Source organism: Pleurodeles waltl, chromosome 10 (assembly GCF_031143425.1).
Source record: "Pleurodeles waltl isolate 20211129_DDA chromosome 10, aPleWal1.hap1.20221129, whole genome shotgun sequence".
Classification (NCBI taxonomy): Eukaryota; Metazoa; Chordata; class Amphibia; order Caudata; family Salamandridae; genus Pleurodeles; species Pleurodeles waltl.
The window spans coordinates 962,068,657-962,090,797 of record NC_090449.1 but is presented as its reverse complement, the minus strand read 5'-3'; positions in this window follow the sequence as shown (position 1 = coordinate 962,090,797).

Genomic DNA, 22,141 nt, shown 5'->3' with positions numbered 1-22,141 from the left:
CACCTATCCTACACAATGGTGTGCTATATCTTAGATACGGCGCACACATAGTGGCGTTAGGGGGACACTCAGGGGCGCAAGGCATGTGGCGCTGCAATAGATGCAGCGCCACTTTTCTTAAATATACCCCTTAGTCTAATTGACAATGACATCATGGCCGTCTTACCTCCAGAAAGTGAGTAGGCAAATGAACACATTGAAATTACATTCATCAGTCATGCCCCAGTGAACGTCTTGAAGGAGAACAAAGCTGTGCTTGAACAATGGGGAATAAAAGCAGTTGTGGGTCGCTGCGCTAACAAGGGGCAGGTGTGGCTCAGGGGGGTTAGGGGAGCTGGGGAGGGAGGGAGCAGGGGGTACATTTAATAAATAAAAAATAAAAAATCTTACCTGATCTGCCAACCCTCGCCGCTCTCCTTTTCATTGTCGCTGCAGGCACAGGCTCCCAGACTGCCTTGCAGCCAATCCTGACACTGCTCAGAGCAGCATCATGATTGGCTGGGAGAGCCCAGCCAGGGTGATCCCAGGCAGACTTAGAGCCTGTGCATTTTCTCTCCAGGCTGGCAACACAGTGCTGGGCTGGAGAAAGCACAGTGTGCATGTGTGTTTGGTTGGCCTACGATGGCCGGCCGAACACACATGCGCTCTGAGAGGGAGTGCTGTGCAGCCTTCTCACTGCTAGTCACCCCCATGGCCCCGCCCCTTTCACAACGAGTAAACGTAGTTTATTATCCTTTAGTTCTGAAAGCTTTGCAGCTTCTGCTGCTGGCAGGGGGACAACTCTCCTCTGTCCTAACGGAGGAGTCGCTCCTGAATAAAAGTAACAAGTCCAGCAGTGAACAAATATCCGGTGATTTTCATACTGAATGAGGTAAGAACTAACAAGGCATTAGGCCACACATTGGAAGTGCAAAATAAACCAAAAAATACCCAGGAGTCAGTACTAAAGGGCACTCAAAATAGAAGCCGGCTTCCGGAAATCCCAGAAGGCGAGCTAAGAATAAAGGCAAGCTGTACTTGGGAAGGGCAATGCTGCACTATACAGCAAATGAAAATCATGGATTGGCTATGGTTACTAAGAGCACTAAGTGCCCGGTCCTAGCACACAGAACCAATCAAGCTGACCACTTTGAAAATAAGCTCATAAAATATGAGGCCTACTTGATCTTGAAATTAAGAAAGAAGCAATAGCACAATTGAGAAAAAGTGACATAATTTCCCTTCCCGAAAAATGGACCCTCCACTCATCCCCCTGACATGACTTCACTGCATAAGAAACTCTGGCAGTTGCATCCCAGACAGGAGCCATGCCTCAGGAGACATTTATATCTATGTAAGAAATGAGCTACTGGTAAAAACAACAGTGATCAGCATGGGGAAGTGATACTATCAGATACTTTTGTCATATCTAGTTAGCAACATAAGCCTACGTTCCATTTCCTTTTTTATCAGAAGGACCATGTCCTGCAATGGCAGATGGGAGTCAACACTGACAACATATCCCACAATACTGACAAAGTTAAAACTATCTCATTCATATGCAATGTGGGCAATCATGGGAGATTGCAACACCATCTTAATGTGTGAAGGGTCAAACGGCACCCTTCTGAATCTTGAAGATTAAATCTGGGTGATACCACCAATTCAGAAGGAATATCAAAGACATGAAAAGCAGGGCAAAGCATTAGTGTATACTTTAAATCAACTAGGTATTTGCATATTAAGTAGCAGGTTGGATTCAGATGCGCAGACTGCCTACACTCACTTTTTGTGCTTTAGGATGGCTACTCTGTGCTACAAGTGGGTGTCTTTAGCCCACTTTCAGTGTATACGTACCTGAAGTTGCCGCAACTTTGGCAAGTGATCACGCAATTCTGCAATGTGAAGTTCTGGCTGCAAGATCCCAGTGATCAAAAGTCAGTCCCATTGGAAGGCAATAAGATTGTTAATCCCTTAAAAGAATAAAATGAAATATGGATGACCAATCAGGGTAGGGGACCCGAGTGGATCAATTTTTAGGACAGACTTTGAGAAGGACAATTGACGAAAATCTTAGGTCAAATCTCTAGGGGTCCCTTGCCTCTTTTCTAAAGGAGAACATTAGAGCCCATGTGAAGCAGGCCATCAGTGACGACCCCGGACAGTGCAATATCATGACTGGAAGAAGTCACAGCAAGGATCTAACAGTTGCCTTAAAAAAGAATTAAATAAAGACTGGAAGCCCTGAGCCGTGATAAGGTGGGTAATAGGTGGCTGCGTAATCGGGTCTCTATGATAATGTCAAGATTCAGAAAATCTTAGATGCTAGAAAAAAAGAGGAGGTCTAAAAGGTGGGACAAATTGCATGAATGGAAGTGCTATATCAAAAGTTTATATATAGATCATTCTGCAGTTGGCCCAGAAGTAGAAGACCCTTGTTTCAGAATCAAAGTGGATATAACTCAAATAAGCCAAAACCAAGTGGTAAAAGTTATCAATGCAATGGACACATGCGGAGACCCAGACCCAAGCAGCATCCCAGCTGTGATATTTAAAAGGTCCCAGAATAGATGGGCCTCAGTAATAGCCTCCATATTTCAAGTGTATTTGCTACAGCCATCTAATCCAGATTCATGGAGAGATTCACTTTTGGTTCCCCTGCATAAGAAAGGGACCAGTTCGTGTCCGGGGAATTAACGGTTGATCGCACTCTTGAATACAGAAGGGAAGTGCTATGCAAGCATACTCAACTAAAAATTGCAAGCAAGAGCAACAGAAAAAAAAATGATTAGCCGATTGCTATTCAACCTGTACTTGGCAAATCTAAAGGAATATCTTGAAAATTAAAGGGCTTTTCCGCCACGGATGGCCAGTTTTAGAGCTCAGTTTCTCCAGTATGCAGATGACACAGTACTTCTTGATCAGACACTGACAGGCCTAAACAGACTATTCAACACACTTGCTATAAACTGCAAAGCCAATAATTTAAAGATAAATGTAGCACCAACTAAGGTCATGATAATTAAATAAAAATTAAGAAAAAGGGGAGCTTGGTTTATTGAGCGGTGTGTGGTTGAAACTGTGGACACATACAAATACCTGGGGGTATGGGTTGAAAGTAGGGGTTACATTGCACTGCACATCCATGCCCAGCCTAATGCAGCAAATTCTGTGGCATGGGTATTTCACAAACTACAGTAATCAATGGTGATCCTGACTTACGGACTCTCTTAAAGGTTATGGGCTGCAAACTGTTACCACCATTGCCTATGGACAAAAAATATTCAGAGACAAGCTGGTAAATTCCCTGGATAAGGGCAATCCACCTGCTACCGTAAAGTATTTTCCTTTCCAGACTGCATTTCATGTGCTTGAATTCAGCTAGAAATGTGCCTGTTTTTCCAGCATTTGATACTGAAGGCAAAATTATTTGCCTACTTTTTTAAAGCCAAACATGGGAAGAATGACATGCCAAAACATGCAGTCTGGGAAATAATAAACAACCCCCTGACAAGCAGGAACAGCTACCAAAACTTTGCATTAATGTGTTGGAGGCCTGAGTATTCTGGTCAAGTGACCCCCCATGACTTTAGTATTAAAACTGTTGGTTAAACAAGCAAAACTAACATTGAAGAAGCCGGATGTCCAGGCCCTCAAGAAACAGACACATGGAATTTGGGCAGGAACACTGTATGATCCAGGGCCTGTCCTGATCTAACCCCTTCTACCCTTTGAAAAGGACATAAAGAAAATGGCTGATGAGATTAAGATTTGGTTTAATCCCCTTAAAAGCCTACTGGTATGGCCAGAGGGATTTTTATGTTTCCAATAGGCATAGCCTCTTTTGTACAAAGGGAGAGGAATACTTGTCACACATCCTCTGCGTTTGTGAAAAGCTGCTCCACCTAAGAAATTGCTGGCTGTGGCCAAGATGGCATACCCTAATCATCAAGACTTACCAAGAGACTCTGCAAGCATGTTTGAAAGGTGAATTATTGCAGCTAGCAGCTCGATTTCTGAAGTGTATCAAATATTCCATATGCAACTTTGCAGATGTTGTGGACATTTGCTGGAGGCAAGATAACAGCATCACTGTTGTATGCCCACACATAAATACACCGCAAATAAGTGCAGCACTTTTTCCGGGCATTGGCATTGATCACCTATTGAAAACTAATTGGAATACAACTCAAAGTAAAATTAGAAATTTAAGTAGTGGGAAAATGGCCATACACTCAGTAGCACAAAGTGAACAGAGCACCTTATGGTCCTGTGGAGGTCAGACAGTAATGCTGCTGAGGCAGGCCTTTCTAATTTAACATATTGCTAAAAATTGTGCACTTTACCCAGGCCTTAGAATTGGACTTTCCATCAGAAGCAAAGCCAGCACTTTTGGTGTCAGTAGGGGAGGTTTATTTTTAAATCATTGCTTTTAGTCTTTTGTACTCCAACTTGTTGCCTTTTAATTGCTTTAATGAATCTTCCAGCACCCAAGTTTATATGTTATCTGTTGAAGAATCTGGGACTCTATTGTAATGATTTTAATTAATTGTTCAATAAAGATCTATCTATCTATCTATCTATCTATCTATCTATCTATCTATCTATCTATCTATCTATCTATCTATCTATCTACCTGTACATGGGATGTGTGAGGCATGTGAGGGCAAAACACCATTCCACTTATCCACATATGTGTTGCAAAGTAGATATGAGAACATCATTACCTAATGTGAACACCTCACTGCCCACAGAAAAGATAATCTACATGACATAAAGCTGTATTGTTGTAGCAATACTATCCTGTCACTCATGCCCATGTTCCTCATGGATGTGCATTGTACCTGTGCCACACAGGGAAGCACAAGGTCAACTCAATACCTTGAATGACTGTAACCAAGACATGCAAGAGCACCTTGCCTCGCCCTTTGTATACTGGTAAATGTTGAGTAATGCAATACAGGCTAAAATATCTGGCTTAGCCGTCACATGTGTTGAGTATGAGTGCATCCTCATGTTACATCATTTTCACATACAATTTTGCAGATGTGAGGGTATATTGGCAAAATGAATGTTAGCTTTAACTAAGTGAGCTCCATGATGAGGCATGCTTAGCAAGAACAAAATGCCATTGATGATGGGTGTTGTCCTGGCAGGTTTGACTTCATGCACAATTATAAACCACCACCCTTTTCTCTCTTTTTTAATGTGCATCTCAAATAATGTGTGTTACATTTGAAGTTTTGTAAAGAAATATCACATACACCAAATAGGTAACTCAGGCCCGTATTTATACTTTTTTAGCACCGCATTTGTGTAATTTTTTGACGCAAAAGCAGCGCAAACGTACAAAATACAATTATATTTTGTAAGTTTGTGTCGCTTTTGCATAGAAAATTTTAGCAAATGCGGCGCTAAAAATATAAATGTGGGCCTCAGTGCATTTATACCATGGTATGTTCTGTAAAACACCAGAGCTCGTTTCACGGAGTGCTGATGTGGCAGCAGATGTATATAAAAACGTATCTATCATCACCAATCAAAATGTACCTCCTTAGAAAATACATCCTTTCCATCAACGTAGAACTGCAAATAAATTTTACTATATAGAAACATATCAAACACCTATGTGAAATAGAAAAATATCTATCATAGCAATCTTACTCATACTGATTAAATACAACTAACCATCTAACCCTAACACTATACTACCTACTCTAATCTACAGTGTTGTATAATTAAAACTATGCTAATTTACTTAACTACCTAAGTCACAAGACTTATTAAAACATCAGCCCTCCACCTCTCTCACAATGCATGGATAGACACAAGACCTGCATTTACTCTGCCTTCACCATATTGTATCTTAACACATGACTAAACAAATATATTTTTTGGTATTTTTTCAAACTTTGGGGGTCATTCCGACCCTGGCGGTCCATGACCGCCAGGGCCGGGGACCGCGGAAACACCGCCAACAGGCTGGCGGTGCTTCCTGGGCCATTCTGACCGCGGCGGTAAAGCCGCGGTCAGAAAAGGGCAACTGGCGGTTTCCCGCCGGTTTACCCCTGGCCCAGGGAATCCTACATGGCGGCGCTGCTTGCAGCGCCGCCATGGGGATTCCGACCCACTTCCCGCCATCCTGTTCCAGGAACAGGATGGCGGGAACGGGTGTCGTGGGGCCCCTGGGGGCCCCTGCACTGCCCATGCCACTGGCATGGGCAGTGCAGGGGCCCCCTAACAGGGTCCCATAAAGATTTTCAGTGTCTGCTTTGCAGACACTGAAAATCGCGACGGGTGCCACTGCACCCGTCGCACCCCTACAACTCCGCCGGCTCCATTCGGAGCCCGCTTCATTGTTGAGGGGGGTTTCCCGCTGGGCCGGCGGGCGGCCTTCTGGCGGTCGCCCGCCGGCCCAGCGGGAAAGCCAGAATGGCCGCTGCGGTCTTTTGACCCCCTTTGTATTGAAACACCCCCATCCGATCAACAAACACTCTACTTGCTCTATCTAAATAACCTTTTTTGGTAACATACTACTAAAACATAACTAGGGCTTGGAGGTACCCATGCATCATTATGTGAATGAGTTGCCTCCACAAGTTTAATCTCTCAAACTGTCCACTTATGTGCTGCATACTGGTAGACTTAGCATCCGTGGCGTGGTCTCCCCTAACTTTTTGCCTCTGTTTCCCAGGTTGTTGACGTGAGCTGGACTCGGTTTTTGTTACTCTGGGCACTTTACCACTGCTATCCAGTGCTAAAGTGCAAGCGCTCCTATATAAAATGTATGTGTAATTGGCTTTCCATGATTGGCATATTTGATTTACTAGTAAGTCCCTAGTACAGTGCACTAGAGGTGCCCAGGCCCTGTAAACCAAATGCTACCTGTAGGACTGCAGCACTGGTTGTGCCACCCATGAGTAGCCCAGTAAGCATCTCTCAGACCTGCCATTGCAGTATCTGTGTGTGCAGTCTTCCACTGCCAACTCAACTTGGCAAGTGTACCCACTTGCCAAGCCTAATCCTTCCCTTCTTATACATGTAAGGCACCCCTAAGGTAGGCCCTAGGTAGACCGAGGGGCAGGGTGCAGTGCATGTTAAAGGTGGGACATGTACTTATGTGTTTTACATGTCTTGACAGTGAAATACTGCCAAATTTGTTTTTCAGTGTTGCAAGGGCTATCTCGCTCATAGGTTAACATGGGGGCTGCCTTTAAATATGATTAAATCGTAGATTCCCTTAGGGAGCGGATAGACATGTGGAGTTTGGGTTCTATGAACTTACAATTTAAAAATACATCTTTTAGTAAAGTTGGTTTTGAGATTGTGTGTTTAAAAATGCCACTTTTAGAAAGTGGGCATTTTCTTGCTTAAAACATTCTGTGACTCTGCCTGCAGCACCACCCTGGAGGATTACAAACTCAGAGACTGCCAGGCTGCTGGGTGGCGGCAGCCTGGGGTGAAGGCGTTTCGAACGTGGTGGCTCGGCCATGTTAATAATATGGCGGGCGGACTGCCACGACCACACGGTCCGCCTGCCACCGTCAGTCTAGCGTTCCCAGGACTGCCAGACTCATAACAAGGGCCCCTCTGTTTAAAATTGCCACTTTTAGAAAGTAGACAATATCTTGCTTAAACCATTCTGTGACTCTGCCTGTTTGTGGATTCCTTGTCTGAGTCAGTTTGACAGTTGGGCTGTTTGCACCTCTCTCTAGACAGTGACACAAAGAGGGCGAGGTGTGTACCCCGCATATCCTGATGAGCCATCTGTGCTGGACAGTAGAGGAGGAGTGGTCACTCACACCTGAATGGGCTATGCCTGCCCTCACACAATGCAGTCTCCACCCTCCTGGAATGTGACTGGGGCATGGCCTGTACAAGAAAGGATCTTACAAACACTTGAGACTTTACTTTGAAGTTTGCCAACTTCAAAGGCAGAAAGGGGTATTAGTATTGGACCCAAAACCCCAGACTTGAGGTTACTTCAAGGATTCAATAGGAACCTCGGCCCGGAGAAGAGCTGAGGAGAAGTGCTGCCCTGGCCTGTGACTGTGCTGTGTTGGGCTATCCTGCAGTTGCTGCTTCTGTCTGTGCGAGGGGACAGAGACTGGACTTTGTTGCATTCCGGCTTGAGAAGTGACTCCAAGGGCTTGAAGTAGAGTAGAGTTGAAGTAGAGTAGAGTTTTAAAGCCTCAGCAACAGCAAAGGCTTCACCAACTAGACCTGGGTCTACTTGCTGTGCACTCTAGCTTGCCTGAGGATGTGATTCCAGTTCCTGGACCCCCAAAAGAGAATTCCTGGAGAAAAAACTGTTTAACGATGCTGGACCACACTGTGCGAGTTCGCAAAGGATGCCGCTGCCCAGAACTGTGAAGCTGCTTGCTCCAAGGCTGTGGACCACTCTAACTATGACAAATCCAACTATCCTGTGAGCGGACGCTGATACCCCAGAACCATGACACCGCCTGCCCGGAGGCCGTGGACCTATTTGAAGTCCAACGACCCTGTAGGCATCACGTCACTGCAGCCGCTGATCCTGCCTGACTTCGCTGACACTGGAGCGTCGTAAGTCCAGCGTCCGTGATGACCTGACAACGTCCTGATGACCAGCACTTGCAGCCCTGTGACATCATTGTGACCTCATGAGGTTGCCCTGCAGCATCATGATTCCGCCGGACTTTGCATCTGCTGGAACCAAGGGGACCGACTGCGCATCTGACGCCACTTCACCTCCACCACCCTGTAGTGAGGACCAGACGCCGCTGTGCAACGCCGCTGTCCTAGTGCCCCATGGCAGCGGAACGGATGCTGCATCGAACAGGTGAAGCCGCTCTCCCCGACACCGTGCACACAACTGTTTTCTACTTGTTTCTTAAGGTACTGTACCTGAGGGTCGAACGACTCAGTGAACAGCGCCATTGGTGTCGCATTGTAGGAAACAACTCCATAACAAAGCCGCATATTACCAACTTGCAGTATTTGTGCCTCAAGGCACAGTTTTCATACTTTTAAGTGCTAAATTAATATTTTTCTCTGCATATTGTGGATTTTTATCATATTTGGTCTTGTTTATTTAGATGTATTGATCAGCAATGCACACCATCTATACATTTAGAGAGTGGTATCTCTTCCAATTCCTATAGACCTGCTCATTTGCCCTGGGAGTGACCAAGGCAATATGGGTCCCATCAATGGCCCCAATCACATGTGGTATGTGTCCCATGGCATAGAATCCAGCCTTCATAGTGGGCAAATCTTCACTCTGAGGGAATGATATGTAGCTGCTCATGTTTTTCAGCAAGGCAACCAAAACCCTTCCGAACACAACCGAAAACATTGTCTGTGACATTTTTGCAGCCAAGCCCACAGTCACCTGGAGAGAACCACTTGCATCTTGCTGTGGAGCACAGACAGTACCTGTACTGCAGGGGGTATTGCTGGAGTTCTACGGATAGCAGGAATCAGATCTGGCTCCAATTGTTGACACAGCTCAGTAATTGTGGCCCTGTCCAGACAATAGGTGATTATGATGTGGCGGTCCTCCAGTGTAGCCAAGTCCATTAGGGGTCTGTGCACTGGTGCTTGCCTCCTCTTCTGCAGTGGTAGGTAACAAAGTAAACCAAAAATTAGATGTGTGTGACTACAGGAAGTATGGACACACAATATCACAGCACACATAGCATGTATGTTTGTAGCAGACTGGAATTGTCTTGGTGTGTACCATCGATACCTATGATGCACATTAAATTGTCCAACATGAGTACCAGCATTAGGAATTGAGAACAGCCTGTCCAGTATGCAGGGACAGGTGAAAGTGACCTCACTCCGCTGGCATTTGGCATCATGGCGGAAGGTGGTCTGCAACTCTGTGCAACTCCTCATTGCTTAACATGGAGCTCTATGGAGCACAGGAACCAATGATGATCAACGCCGGCAGTGACGGTGTTCACCGCCACGGACGTAACTGCCATTTTCTCTGTAGAACTTCACTTGATTCCTGAATCTACTGATCAACAGCTCCACTGTGTGTGCAGCTGTGTCTTTTGTCTGGAACCTGCGATGGCCCATACTACAGTGGAAAGGGCCCCAGCCTTCACTTCGGAGGAGTTGGAGAAGCTTGTGGAATGGGTCCTACCCTTGTATGGGCAGTTGTATGGGCCTCCAGAACAGTACATCATGGGTATGTTCAATGCGACATGGCTGCATGAAGATGTATGTGTGTGCAGGCAGTGTGTCAGTTGGGGGGTGTTTTTGCTGCATGCAATGTGTATGCAAAAGTATGGGTCATGTGTGTGCTTAATGTGGGATCTATGCAGTATGTAAGCAATTTCTGTTACAGAATGGACTGCTGACTTCATGGTGTCCGTTCGTATGTGTTCCCTATGCAGGTCAGTGCCCATCAGAAGAAAGGGTTGTGGCGTGCCATTGCCAATGACATGCAGACCCTGGGGGTCCATAGCCATCAGAGCTTCCAATGCAGGAAACGGTTGGAGGACCTGAGACGCTGGACCCAGAAGACAGCGGAGGCCCACAGGGGACGTCCTCCCAACGAGGGAGTGGTGCCCATCGGACCCTGAACCCCCTAATGGCCCGCATACTGATGGTAGCCAACCCAGAGTTGAATGGGTGCTTGAGGGCAGCACAGCAGCCACAAAGGGGTGAGTACACATTGTGTTAAATTCATTCCTGATGCCTTGCATGGTGTTTGGATGCAAGGTAATAGTCAGAGTATACCTCAATATGCCCCTGTATTTAATGTTATCAAGTTCAGCATAGCTATGGTGAGTGGTATGTACAATTGGTATTGGTAATTTGCTGGTATTCCATCTTCAGTAAGGGCCTACATCCTGACTCACCAGTGTTGGAGTGATGCTCTGATGTCCACTGCCTAAGTGGTGTGAGCTAGTTATTGCACGTTGTGCAGTCACTTTGTCGGAGTAGTGTAGCTGTGCCTTTATCAACGGACAGACATGGATTAGTGAGTCTAAGTAGGTGAGGCAGATGGTTGTGTCTGCTGAGTTCATTTCAGCCGTTGTTGCCAGGCAATGGTGTGGTATTGTGGTTGTTACTGCATAGTGTGATTACCATTGAGTCATTGTGATGTGTATGCCATATGTGCTGTTATTGCTGTAATTGACCCTGTGCTCACTTTCTTTCTCCCTTCCCTCCCTCCTTTTGTTCTCCTGTCCTTGTGTGCAATAGCATCATCTGGTGAATGAGCAGGGGCCTCCCAACGAGGGAGGGGTGCCCATCAGGCCCTGACCCCCCTAATGGCCTACATACTGGCGGTGGCCAATCCAGAGTTGGATGGGTGCTTGAGGGCAGCACAGCAGCCACAAGGGGGTGAGTACAGACTGTGTGGTATTTTTTTTGTTGCCTGACATGGGCTTTGGGTGCAAGGTTCTATTCAGTGGATGCCCCAATATGCCAGTTTAGCTAATTTTGTGGAGTCTTGCTTAGCAATGTGGGGTGGTATGTATATTTGGTAGTGGTGAGTAGCTGGCATACAATGCCAGACATGGCTTAGTGAGTGCCAGTAGGTGTGTAGATGGTAGTGTTTGGGTTCATTTCTGCTGTTTTTCCCAGTTAATGGTTTGTCATTGTGGTTCATACTGCACAGGTTTAGTCCCAGTGAGCGATAGAGATGTGTAAGCCATATGTGCTGTTGTTGCTGTGATTGACCTTGTAATCCCTTTCTTTCTACCCCACCCTCTCTCCTTTACTCATCCTGTCCTTGTGTGCATTAGCATCATCTGGCGAAGGAGCAGGGGCACCGGCGAGTGGGGGAGCTGCAGCCCACAGGACCAACGAGGCAGAGTCCACCGACGCTGGGGGGACCAGTGGGTTGGAGGGTGAGGGGAGCACCAAAGGGCAGACAGGAGTATCTACATCCGACTCAGATTCCTCCTCCTATGGAAGCTCCCTGGTGGTGGCAGACCCCTCTGGGGCCACCCCAGCTACTTCATTTTCTGCCACCCCACCTACCGGCACCGCCCTCCCAGTAGCCCACCACCCGGTTGCCCGTGCCCGCTCACCCAGTAGGGTGAGCATCTCCTTCGCCCCAGGCACCACAGGCCCTGCCCCAATCAGCCCTGCTGCCCTCAGTGAGGAGGCTATTGACCTCCTGAAATCCATCTTTGTAGAGCAGTCAACCATAGTGAATGCCATCCATGGGCCATCATCCCAGATGCAGCAATGCAATGCCTACCTGGAGGGCATTCACAGTGGATTGTGTGCTGTACATAGATCGTTCCAGTCTCTTGCCTCCTCTCTGACTACAGCCAGTGTCCCTGGTTCTTCCGTCCCCCCTCCAACTAACTGTTACCAGTCCCAAAGCCCTCACCCCCAAACCCATCCCATGCACACAATCAGACAAGCATGCACCCAAGACAACAGACAGGACTCGCACAGACAAGCAAAGGCACCACACTTCACTCCACAAGCACACACACAGCCAACACACAAAGGCACATACAACAAGAGCCACTGACTCCACTTCTCCCCCTCCTCCTACTCCCTCACAGTCACATCAACACTCACACCTGCAAGCACTGCATCATCAGTCCTAGATCATGCCACCTGTACAGCCTTGCCCATAGTCACCACAACAGCAGGCACGCAGACTAGCACCTCATTCACCACATGCTCAGTCACCACCACCACCATCACAACCTCATGCAGCACACCCACCTCACTTGCAGACACCACAACAACATACATACACACGTCATGTTTGTCCTCTCCTACTATGTCTGCCCACCCCCTCCATAACACATAAATGCTCCCACTCAGACACTCAACAGCCAACCACCTCACACACGCACACTGTCCATGCACCTGCAACCAAGTCCAGCACACCTACTCCTACAACCACTCCCTCTACCTCCACTCCCAAACCTCCTCCTACAGCCCGCCCTATTGGACCTAAGAAACTTTTATTTTCCCGCCTTGACCTCTTTCTTCCTCCCCCCGCCTGTAAGAGGAAGATCCCTCTCCACCAGCCCAGTACCTCCAGCTCCCAGTCTACTCCTGTTCCTCCCCGTGCATCTACACCTGCCACGAAGGGACACAAAAGTGCCACTCCGGACCCCTGCCCCAAGCAACCACCTCCGCCCCTTAAACAACGGAGCAAGGACCCACCCCCTCCCAAACCCATGTCCAAGGCCCCCCTCCAAGAAACCCCCCCATTACACTCACACCCTGCCCAGTGGAGTGACTTGGGCTGTCAGGAGTCAAGTTGGGCCTTGGACGTTGCCCAGTGGCTTTTGCCTGACATTGGACTGGCCAATGGCCCTTCTTTGTATATAGTTGCCTCATCAGTTGTGGGCGCAGTTCCACCGAAATACAGAGGATGGGCCAAAGGTAAGTGTCATGGCTTTCTTTACTTCTGGCTTATGTTGGTGTTGGTTTTCTCTGCAGAGTGTTCTCGGTGTGTGTGTGTGTGGTGTGTGTTTGTGAGTTTGGGTGTGTCACTCTTCCCTCCTTCCTTTGTGTGCTAGGTGGCTGTACTCACCGTCCTCGTCTTCATCAGTGTTGCTGCTCCTGGATTGCCATCACGTGGTACAGCATCGGCAGGACTTCCAGTTTGGTTTCTATGGCGGCCACAGACTCCCCTCTGCCCCTGGAGGTGAGTGTCTCCTTTTATATGATTCGTTTATGTCAGGCTTTTGGTAGCAGTGGTCCCTCCCCGGAAATCCTGGCGGTCTGCTATGTCATCATATGGAGGGCGGGGTGTTGTCTTCCGCCAGCCTGTAGATGGCAACCGCCATGGTCAGTGGACGGACCACACTGGCGATTCAGGTGGTACATTAGCTGTCTATGAGAGGGATCACCGCCATGGTCATAATTTGGCGGTCTTCACTGCCAGCCTGGCGACAGACCTACCACCATCACCAGCATTGCAGTCAGCTGACCGCCAATGTCATAATGAGGGCAAATATCTCTGAGTTAAGCCTGCCTGCTCATGCCAAACTACTAAGGGGGTGAACGGGGGTTAACTGAGTGTGTTTCTCCTTTACCCTGACTAGAGTGAGGGTCCTTGCTTGGACAGGGGGTAACCTGACTGCCAACCAAAGACCCAATTTCTAACACATACTTGCATGAATCAACCTCATGTACATAAACTCTGCCAACTCAACTTGCTGTGCCTTCTTTCTCTGTCTTATTGCTGGTTTATTAGTGGAAGTGTTGCTCCTTGTTTGAAATTGGGCATCTTTTTGGCAGAGGTATGCACCCTGTCAAAGCAGAATCCACAGTCCTAGTCAGGGTAAGCCAGATACACACCATAAATTAACTTGTGCTCATCCTCTGGTAGCTTGGCACGGAGCAGGCAGGCTTAACTTAAGAAGCAATGTGTAAGGTATTTGTGTAACACTTCAAACAGTAAAACAGTGAAAACACCACAAAAAGTCTCCACACCAAGTTAGAAAAATAGATTATGTTTTTATGAGAATAAGCAGACCAAAATGACAAATATACATTAGGTAGAAGTAGATATATGAATTTTTAAAGAATAAATGAAATTGTGGTGCTTAAAATCATGAAGCGTCAACCGAGGCTATCTGGTTGCGCTAGCCTGGGGCAAAGACAAGAGTTCATACCAAACACGATGGAGTGTGGACCAGCTACAGGGACCACGCAAGGCCAGCTGAACAAAAGTAACTTCACCCTGTTAACAACAGAGAGATGCAGGGTGCAGCCAAGTGATGACCCAATGTAGATCCTGCAGTTGAGGTGATGTGTCGATTTTGTCCATGCAACAATGGTGATACATCGGTCCTAAAGATGAAGCACCAATTCTGACAATTGCCGGTACTGAGGATGATGCACTGGGTCCCTCCATGCAGTTGAAGGGTTGCATCGACCGTCTCCATGCAGTGGCGGTGATAGGGTGGTTCGGATGCAGCAGATTCTGCCACTGGAACCAAGTTATATCTGACTGGAGAGCCCTAACTAGAGCAAAACCAGTCCTAGATTGCTTGTGTTCCAGTTCAGGAAGGACCTTTGGAAGTTTGGTCTGTTTTTCTTAGGAGCAGGGTTAAGACTGATTTGCATTTGGCTGGGTCCAAACTGAGGTCGTATGGTGGGTAAAAAACAATGGATTGGGATGCAGCCATGAGCGATCACCAGTGGCTGAGATTCATTCAAGCATTCCATCTATCATCTTGCTGGTTTTGAATAAAGGGAACCACACATAGGCCTGCATCATGTCAATCCACATTTAGAAACCTGAGCAAGACTATTGTGTTTGGGCTGGAGTTGCTTGGTATATCAGTTGTGACCAAACGTTGCCTTGTGCTTGTGGCAATTTGCTGCACGAAAGGCAAAATAAACCCTACATAAGAGGTCCTCCATCTGACAACAGTACAAATTGTGGGTGGAGATTAAACATTGTTTCACACAACACATCAAGCCATCTTGCTTTGCTATGTGAAAGCAAAAGGCCATGAAAGCACAATATGTACCTTTATATGGGGCATACTTGTCCTATCATAGTTCTACTGCATGTTAGGCTGCCTAGCGCAAAGGCAGGCACATGTGTCACTGTAAAAGGGTGCCTGCATTGTATCTGGGAACTACGTGTTGGCACTGCAAGGGATTGTTCCTAAAATCAGCCAGTATGCAGAGCCATCTTCCTCTTTCTATGTGTGGTCCAAAATGCAGCACACATGGAAAAATGAACAAACTAGTGAACATAAATACATTTGCCCTTGTTACGGTTCACCTGGGGAGACATAGCACTGTGACGTACTCCAGTTCTATCACTAATAGAAAATCTGGGAATGCTCCCAAACTCATGGTAATATTTGTGGGAACAATCAGGCTCAAACCATGGAATGCCGCCCTGCTCCAGAGCTATGGTAGGCTGTATAATGCACTGTCTTACATTACTTTGTAGTCATCAAGCCATGCCGGATCACGCAAGGTGGACTTGCATGGGCTGATGTATATTACTAAGTTGGTTATCTGCCCTTGGGCCCCGTTGCGCGATACAAGGGTTACCCAAGCACCTTAATCATACTGGACCTGTCAGTGCTTTGTAGGTGATAGTATGACATAGCAATTTCTCATCATTTTGATGCACCATAACATGTTGCAGAGGTGCAAAATTCATGGAAATCACTTGTGTCATAATTAATAGCAAAGGCCTGCCAAGATAAGGTATTCTGCCTGATCATAAGATTCACTCAAAAATATATGTATAAATCTGACACCAACAAATGTAGTTAGAGGAACGTGCCTTGATGGTTATGTGTTGCTCACTGGGGTATTCATTCCCTCTCAAAATCTTACATGTGCTATAGGCAGATACACTTAAACACCATGGTGATGGGATGCTTTGCTTGTCCATCACATTGACTCATACTAGCAGTATAGATTGCAGGCATAGCTGCTATTTATGTATTCCGGTATCGGGCAGTTCAACACTCTGAGCAATCCAAATTTCTGCCTGTAGAACTCACACACGTTGGTAGAGTAATGCTTAATAGTACATTCAGTACTCATCCTAAAGGCACGTTTGACACCGCACATAGTTTCTACATACATCTCTGTGGCATAATCTACATAATTCACTCATGTCCCTGGGAGCTAGCCCCATGGGAATACACGGACAAACCTTATTATAAAAGGAAGATGCACACGTATCTTCACTAACCTGGACCCATATATACCTCAATTTCTCACACAGGGCAATTAACACCAAGCCCCCTTGCAGTGCAGCCCTCTGTGACCACTAATGGCCAGTCTGGGAATGTGTCAAAATCCATGTGCGGATGGGTCTGAACACCCACGGTCCTCACACAGAACGCCTACCTGCTACAGAGTTACATACGGCAGCAATTTGCACAGGTGTGTGTTACTCCCGATTTATGAAGCCATGCAGGGCAATGCAAGGCTGGCATTGTGTGGCTAGATGAACTACATTTCTTACATTTATCTTGGACAACCTTGTGTGATGCTAGTTCAACCCCAAACTGTAAAATACATGTCACAATGTCTCACTGTAGTAATATCTGTTAATTCTACATTGTCATGTATGAACTTGTTAGATCATTAATTGATCAATTATGTCTGGCATAAGTAATCATGTGATGTTAGGAATGAGCTCATACCTACAGCTCTGCTAATTACCAGGCCAAGGATGTGCAGAATTCTGCATCGCTTACAAACACATCTGCCCATCTGTGCTGTAGCTGATTTATGCTCTGATCCACAGAGCTCACATGTGCCAATCCTTAACCCCTTCGCTGCCAGGTCTTTTCCCCCTCAGGTGCCAAGCCTTTTTTTGGCTATTAGGGGCAACTGGCGCTTAGGCCCTCATAACTTTTTGTCCACATAAGCTACCCACGTAAAATTTGCATCCTTTTTTCCAACGTCCTGGGGATTCTAGAGGTACCCAGAGTTTGTGGGTTCCCCTAAAGGAGTCCAAGAAATTAACCGAAATACAGTGAAACATTTTTTTTAAAAGAAAATTGGAAAAAAGGGCTGCAGAAGAAGGCTTGTAATTTTTTCCCTGAAAATGGCATTGACACAGGGTTTGAGGTGCTAAAATTACCATCTTCCCAGCTTTAAGGAACAGACAGACTTGAATCAGAAAACTAAATTTTTCAACATAACTTTGGCATTTTACTGGGACATGCCCCATTTTCACTATTTTTTGTGCTTTCAGCCTCCTTCCAGTTAGTGACAGAAATGGGTGTGAAACCAATGTTGTATCCCGGAAAGCTAAACATTTCTGAAAGTAGACACAATTCTGAATTCAGAAAGTGGTTATTTGTGTAGATCCTACAAGGTTTTCCTACAGAAATAACAGCTGAAATAAAAAAATATTGAAATTGAGCTGAAAAAAACAGCAATTTTTTCTCTGTAACGTTGTCCTGCGATGTTAGATTTTTGAAAGCAATATATTGTTACGCCTGCTGGACTCTTCTGGTTGCAGGGATATATAGGGCTTGTAGGTTCATCAAGAACCCTGGGTACCCAGAGCCAGTAAATGAGCTGCACCTTGCAATGGGTTTTCATTGTATACCGGGTACACAGCAATTGATTTGGTGAAATATAATGACTGAAAAATAGGTACCAAGGAACACACTGTCTTACATTTAGAAGGAAAAAATGTAGAGAAAGACATGGGGCAATAACACGTGTTCTGCTATTCTGTATTCCCCCAAGTCGCCCTGATAAAAATGGTACCTCACTTACATGGATAGGCTTTGATGCCCGCGGCAGGAAATGCAACATGGACACATCACATTTTTACATTGAAATCTGACCTGTTCTATGCAAAGTGCCTAGGTGCGGATTTTGCCCTCTAGCTCAGCCGGCACCTAAGGAAACCTACCAAACCTGTGTCTTTTTGAAAACTAGACACCTAGTGGAAACCGGAATGGGGTGACTTGTGGGGCTCTCACCAGGTTCTGTTACCCACAATCCTGTGCAAACCTCAAAATGTGGCCCAAAAAACACTTTTTCCTCACATTTCGGTGACAGAAAGTTCTGGAATCTGAGAGGAGCCACAAACTCTCTTCTACGCAGCGTTCCCCCAAGTTTCCCGACAAAAATGGTACCTCACTTGTGTGGGTAGGCCTAGTGCCCGCAACAGGAAGTGCCCCAAAAAACAACATGGACACATCACATTTTCCCCAAAACAGCTGTTTTATGCAAAGTGCCTAGCTGTGGATTTTGCCCTCTAGCTCAGCCGGCACCTGAGGAAACCTACCAAACCTGTGCATTTTTTAAAACTAAACACCTAGGGGAAACCGGAATGGGGTGACTTGTGGGGCTCTCACCAGGTTCTGTTACCCAGAATCCTTTGCAAACCTCAAGATGTGACCAAAAAAACACTTTTTCCTCACATTTCGGTGACAGAAAGTTCTGGAATCTGAGAGGAGCCACAAATTTCTTTCCACCCAGCATTCTACCAAGTCTCCCGATACAAATGGTACCTCACTTGTGTGGGTAGGCCTAGTGCCCGCGTAAAGAAATGCCCCAAAACCAAAACCCAAAATAATCAAATGTACTCTTGCTTGCCGTGGGATAAGATGTTTTAGTGTGTGCGGGAGATCTGAAAAACTGTTACCCCCTTCAGTAAGGGTGGGGGCATAACCATGCCCACACTGGTTGGTAGCCACCAGCCCACTATTATTTTTTCTTTTTTAATTCCCTGTCATCTAGTAGGCCTTCTGCCCCCCCGGGGAGTGGATTGGGTAATTGCCCCATCTGCCCACCAGTGGGCAGAACAACTGTGGCCCCATTTATTTGGGGTGGGGTATGGGCATACTCCGACCCTCTTTTTTGAAAAAAAAAATCTTCCCTGGTGGGCTTTCTGCCCCCTTGGGGGCCAAAGGGCCTTCCAAAAATAGGCTGATCTCTCCTTATTCATAAACATATAAAAATAGAAATTCCCTGGTGTCTAGAGGGCATTTCTACAGCCTGATCGCATCACGATTGGCCTGCAGAAATGCTTTCAAAGACATGATAGAAAAGGAAAGGCCTTTCCTTTCATGCCTCTGCCAGCCCCCACTTCCCTGCCGGAAGAGAAATGCTTAGCATTCCTCTCCCGCATCGCGCTGGAATACTAATGCTCCCCTCATGAGCCAGGTGCAGGACGAGTTAGTCTCGTCCTCGGCACACGTCGACCGTGGCCGAGGAGAGACCAGCTCGCCCAGGGCACCCAAGGGGTTAATGCACATACTCCCAATGCCTCAGGCCCTAAGCATTTGGATGAGGTAGTGGACGATGAGTTAGATTAAGGCTCCTACCTCTCTCTCCTCAAAGTTGCTCTCTCTCCCCTTCCCAGATATGATCCCCACACACAAAATCCTAATAACCCCAAAACACACCCACCGCAAAGACCCCAGAACTAGTCTACTAAGAACAAGCCCCAAAAATACCATAAACAGACAATGACAAATGGCACAATATTATACAATTATGGACACACAAATGAGACACAAACAGCACTAAAAATGTGACAGATAGAACATAATTTAGACTCCAAACACCCCTCAACGCTTTCCAAAATCTCCAAACACCTCCAGCCAGAACAAGCAACCACCAATCAGTAAGAGAAAGTGAAACTAAATTTCGGTGTCACCCCTGCTGGATAATTTCCTGGGTGTCTGCACCTGATTTGCATTATTGTGCCTCACATGTAACAGAAGCAAGGACCATGCAAAGCATTTTTGACACTACACACCTTGGAATTTGCCCACTGACAAGGCCTTTTTAGCACTACTGCAGGCGCATGGCACATCAATTGAAACCCTACGCATCTTGGTATTTTTCCATGCAGTGGCCTGGCAAATCAATTAGAACCCTATGCACTTTGGTATTTCTCCATGCAGGGGCTTAGCAAATCAAATCAATTGATATACTATTCACCTTGGTTACTGTCAACACAAGTATATTGGTATACATTATTTTGGATACCTTACATATTATGTTTGGGAACACGTCACATCTTACTTTACAATGTATGTAATTTATTTTATGTACCTTATAAAGGTGTGACAATAATTAACACATTTCAACTACAAAGGTATATTTGGTACATAAAGCTAAGATGGCAGTGTAATGGCATGTACAACCATCACAACACTTATATGATTATCTGATTGTACTCACTCAACCTGTGCAGGCTAATGCAGCACACATGCACATTATTAAATCCATAGACACCATCAGTGATAATACAAAAGATCACCTCATGATAACATGTGTCGTCACAGCCAGATGTCTGAGCCTGTTCGAAGGACCATGAAGCAAGCAGTGTTACTGTGCCCAGCCAAGGTGGATGAGGCCTTGTATTCCTGATAACCTGGGGCCACCCTACTATAGTCCCTCCTAGACTGGGTCAAGAACCCCCTTTGGCACCTGACTCTCATCTGGGTGATGTACCACAAACAGTAAAGCTTCCCTTGCAGGAAGGGATAGTTACCAAAAAGTGAACAGGACTCATTACACAATGTGCAAGCAGCACCTAAAAAAATGATATGTCCATCCAAATACTTGAGTTTGGCAAATTTAAAAGTGTGTTACTCACAAATGTACACATGCAACGCTAATTAACATTCAATATCAATGACACACATGCACATTGAGGTTGGGCACTGGTAGTTGTCAGGTCACTCCCTGTCTTCCTAACGCTATTGTAACAGATTTTCTATTATACAACAATCAGTTATGACAGCATCCAGGGAAAGGGATACCATGCCAATGAAAAATCAAAAACTGTACTACCATTGCACCATAAATCCAGTATTTGTGTATGTACACATCAATTTGTGCTTGCATTATGACATACATGCTCCACACATTACACATCTCAGTACTCATGAAGTGATGTGATGCATGGCTAACATTTCCCCTGTCTTACTTCTCAGGCAAATGCTGCACATTGCTACTACAGCAGTGTGGTATGTTTTGATACATGTCTTTGAACATCCATGTATTGCTAAGGAAAGCATGCTAGGTGTGTATTGAAGAAAATGTAGGCAAAAGTAGATCTTACATCAATCTGCTCTGGGAAGGTGTCACATGTGTTTTTGTGGATTCCCACACATGCATGAATGCCAGTTTCACTAATGACATATGGACTTCCACACTTGAGCTTAGACCTTTGTCCATGACAAATGTCTCCCATGGTCAGTAATAGTATCTGCTGCAACATTTGTTCCTGCTAAATGCTGACACTCTGCATTCTAGTGCATATCTACAACACAAATCAATTGCCTCAGGGAATTACTTATTTGGAGAATGGTGACCCATCATACACTGAGGGACACATTGAACACACTTTCATACAGTAAAACACAGAAAGACAGCTTGCTGTGCTCCACTGCACTGCTTAAGAGAGGAAGGACAGGAATGGCACATATCTATCTAGGTATAGATCCCATTCATGCAGGGCACTGCATCACATTGGCTTGCTGCATTGAATTGTTCATTGATTGAGAAATGCATCCATGTTTTGCAACAGCTTGTAAGACAAGATTCATACATGTTGAGGCCTACATCCAGTTGAGAAGATGTGAGTGACAGTACATTTACAGTACATTTACCTTGCCATACACACAACCACTACAAAGTGAATGCATTCCAAACATTTACTTATTGGATTAGATTATTGGATTGGATGTCAGTCATTGATACCATCATT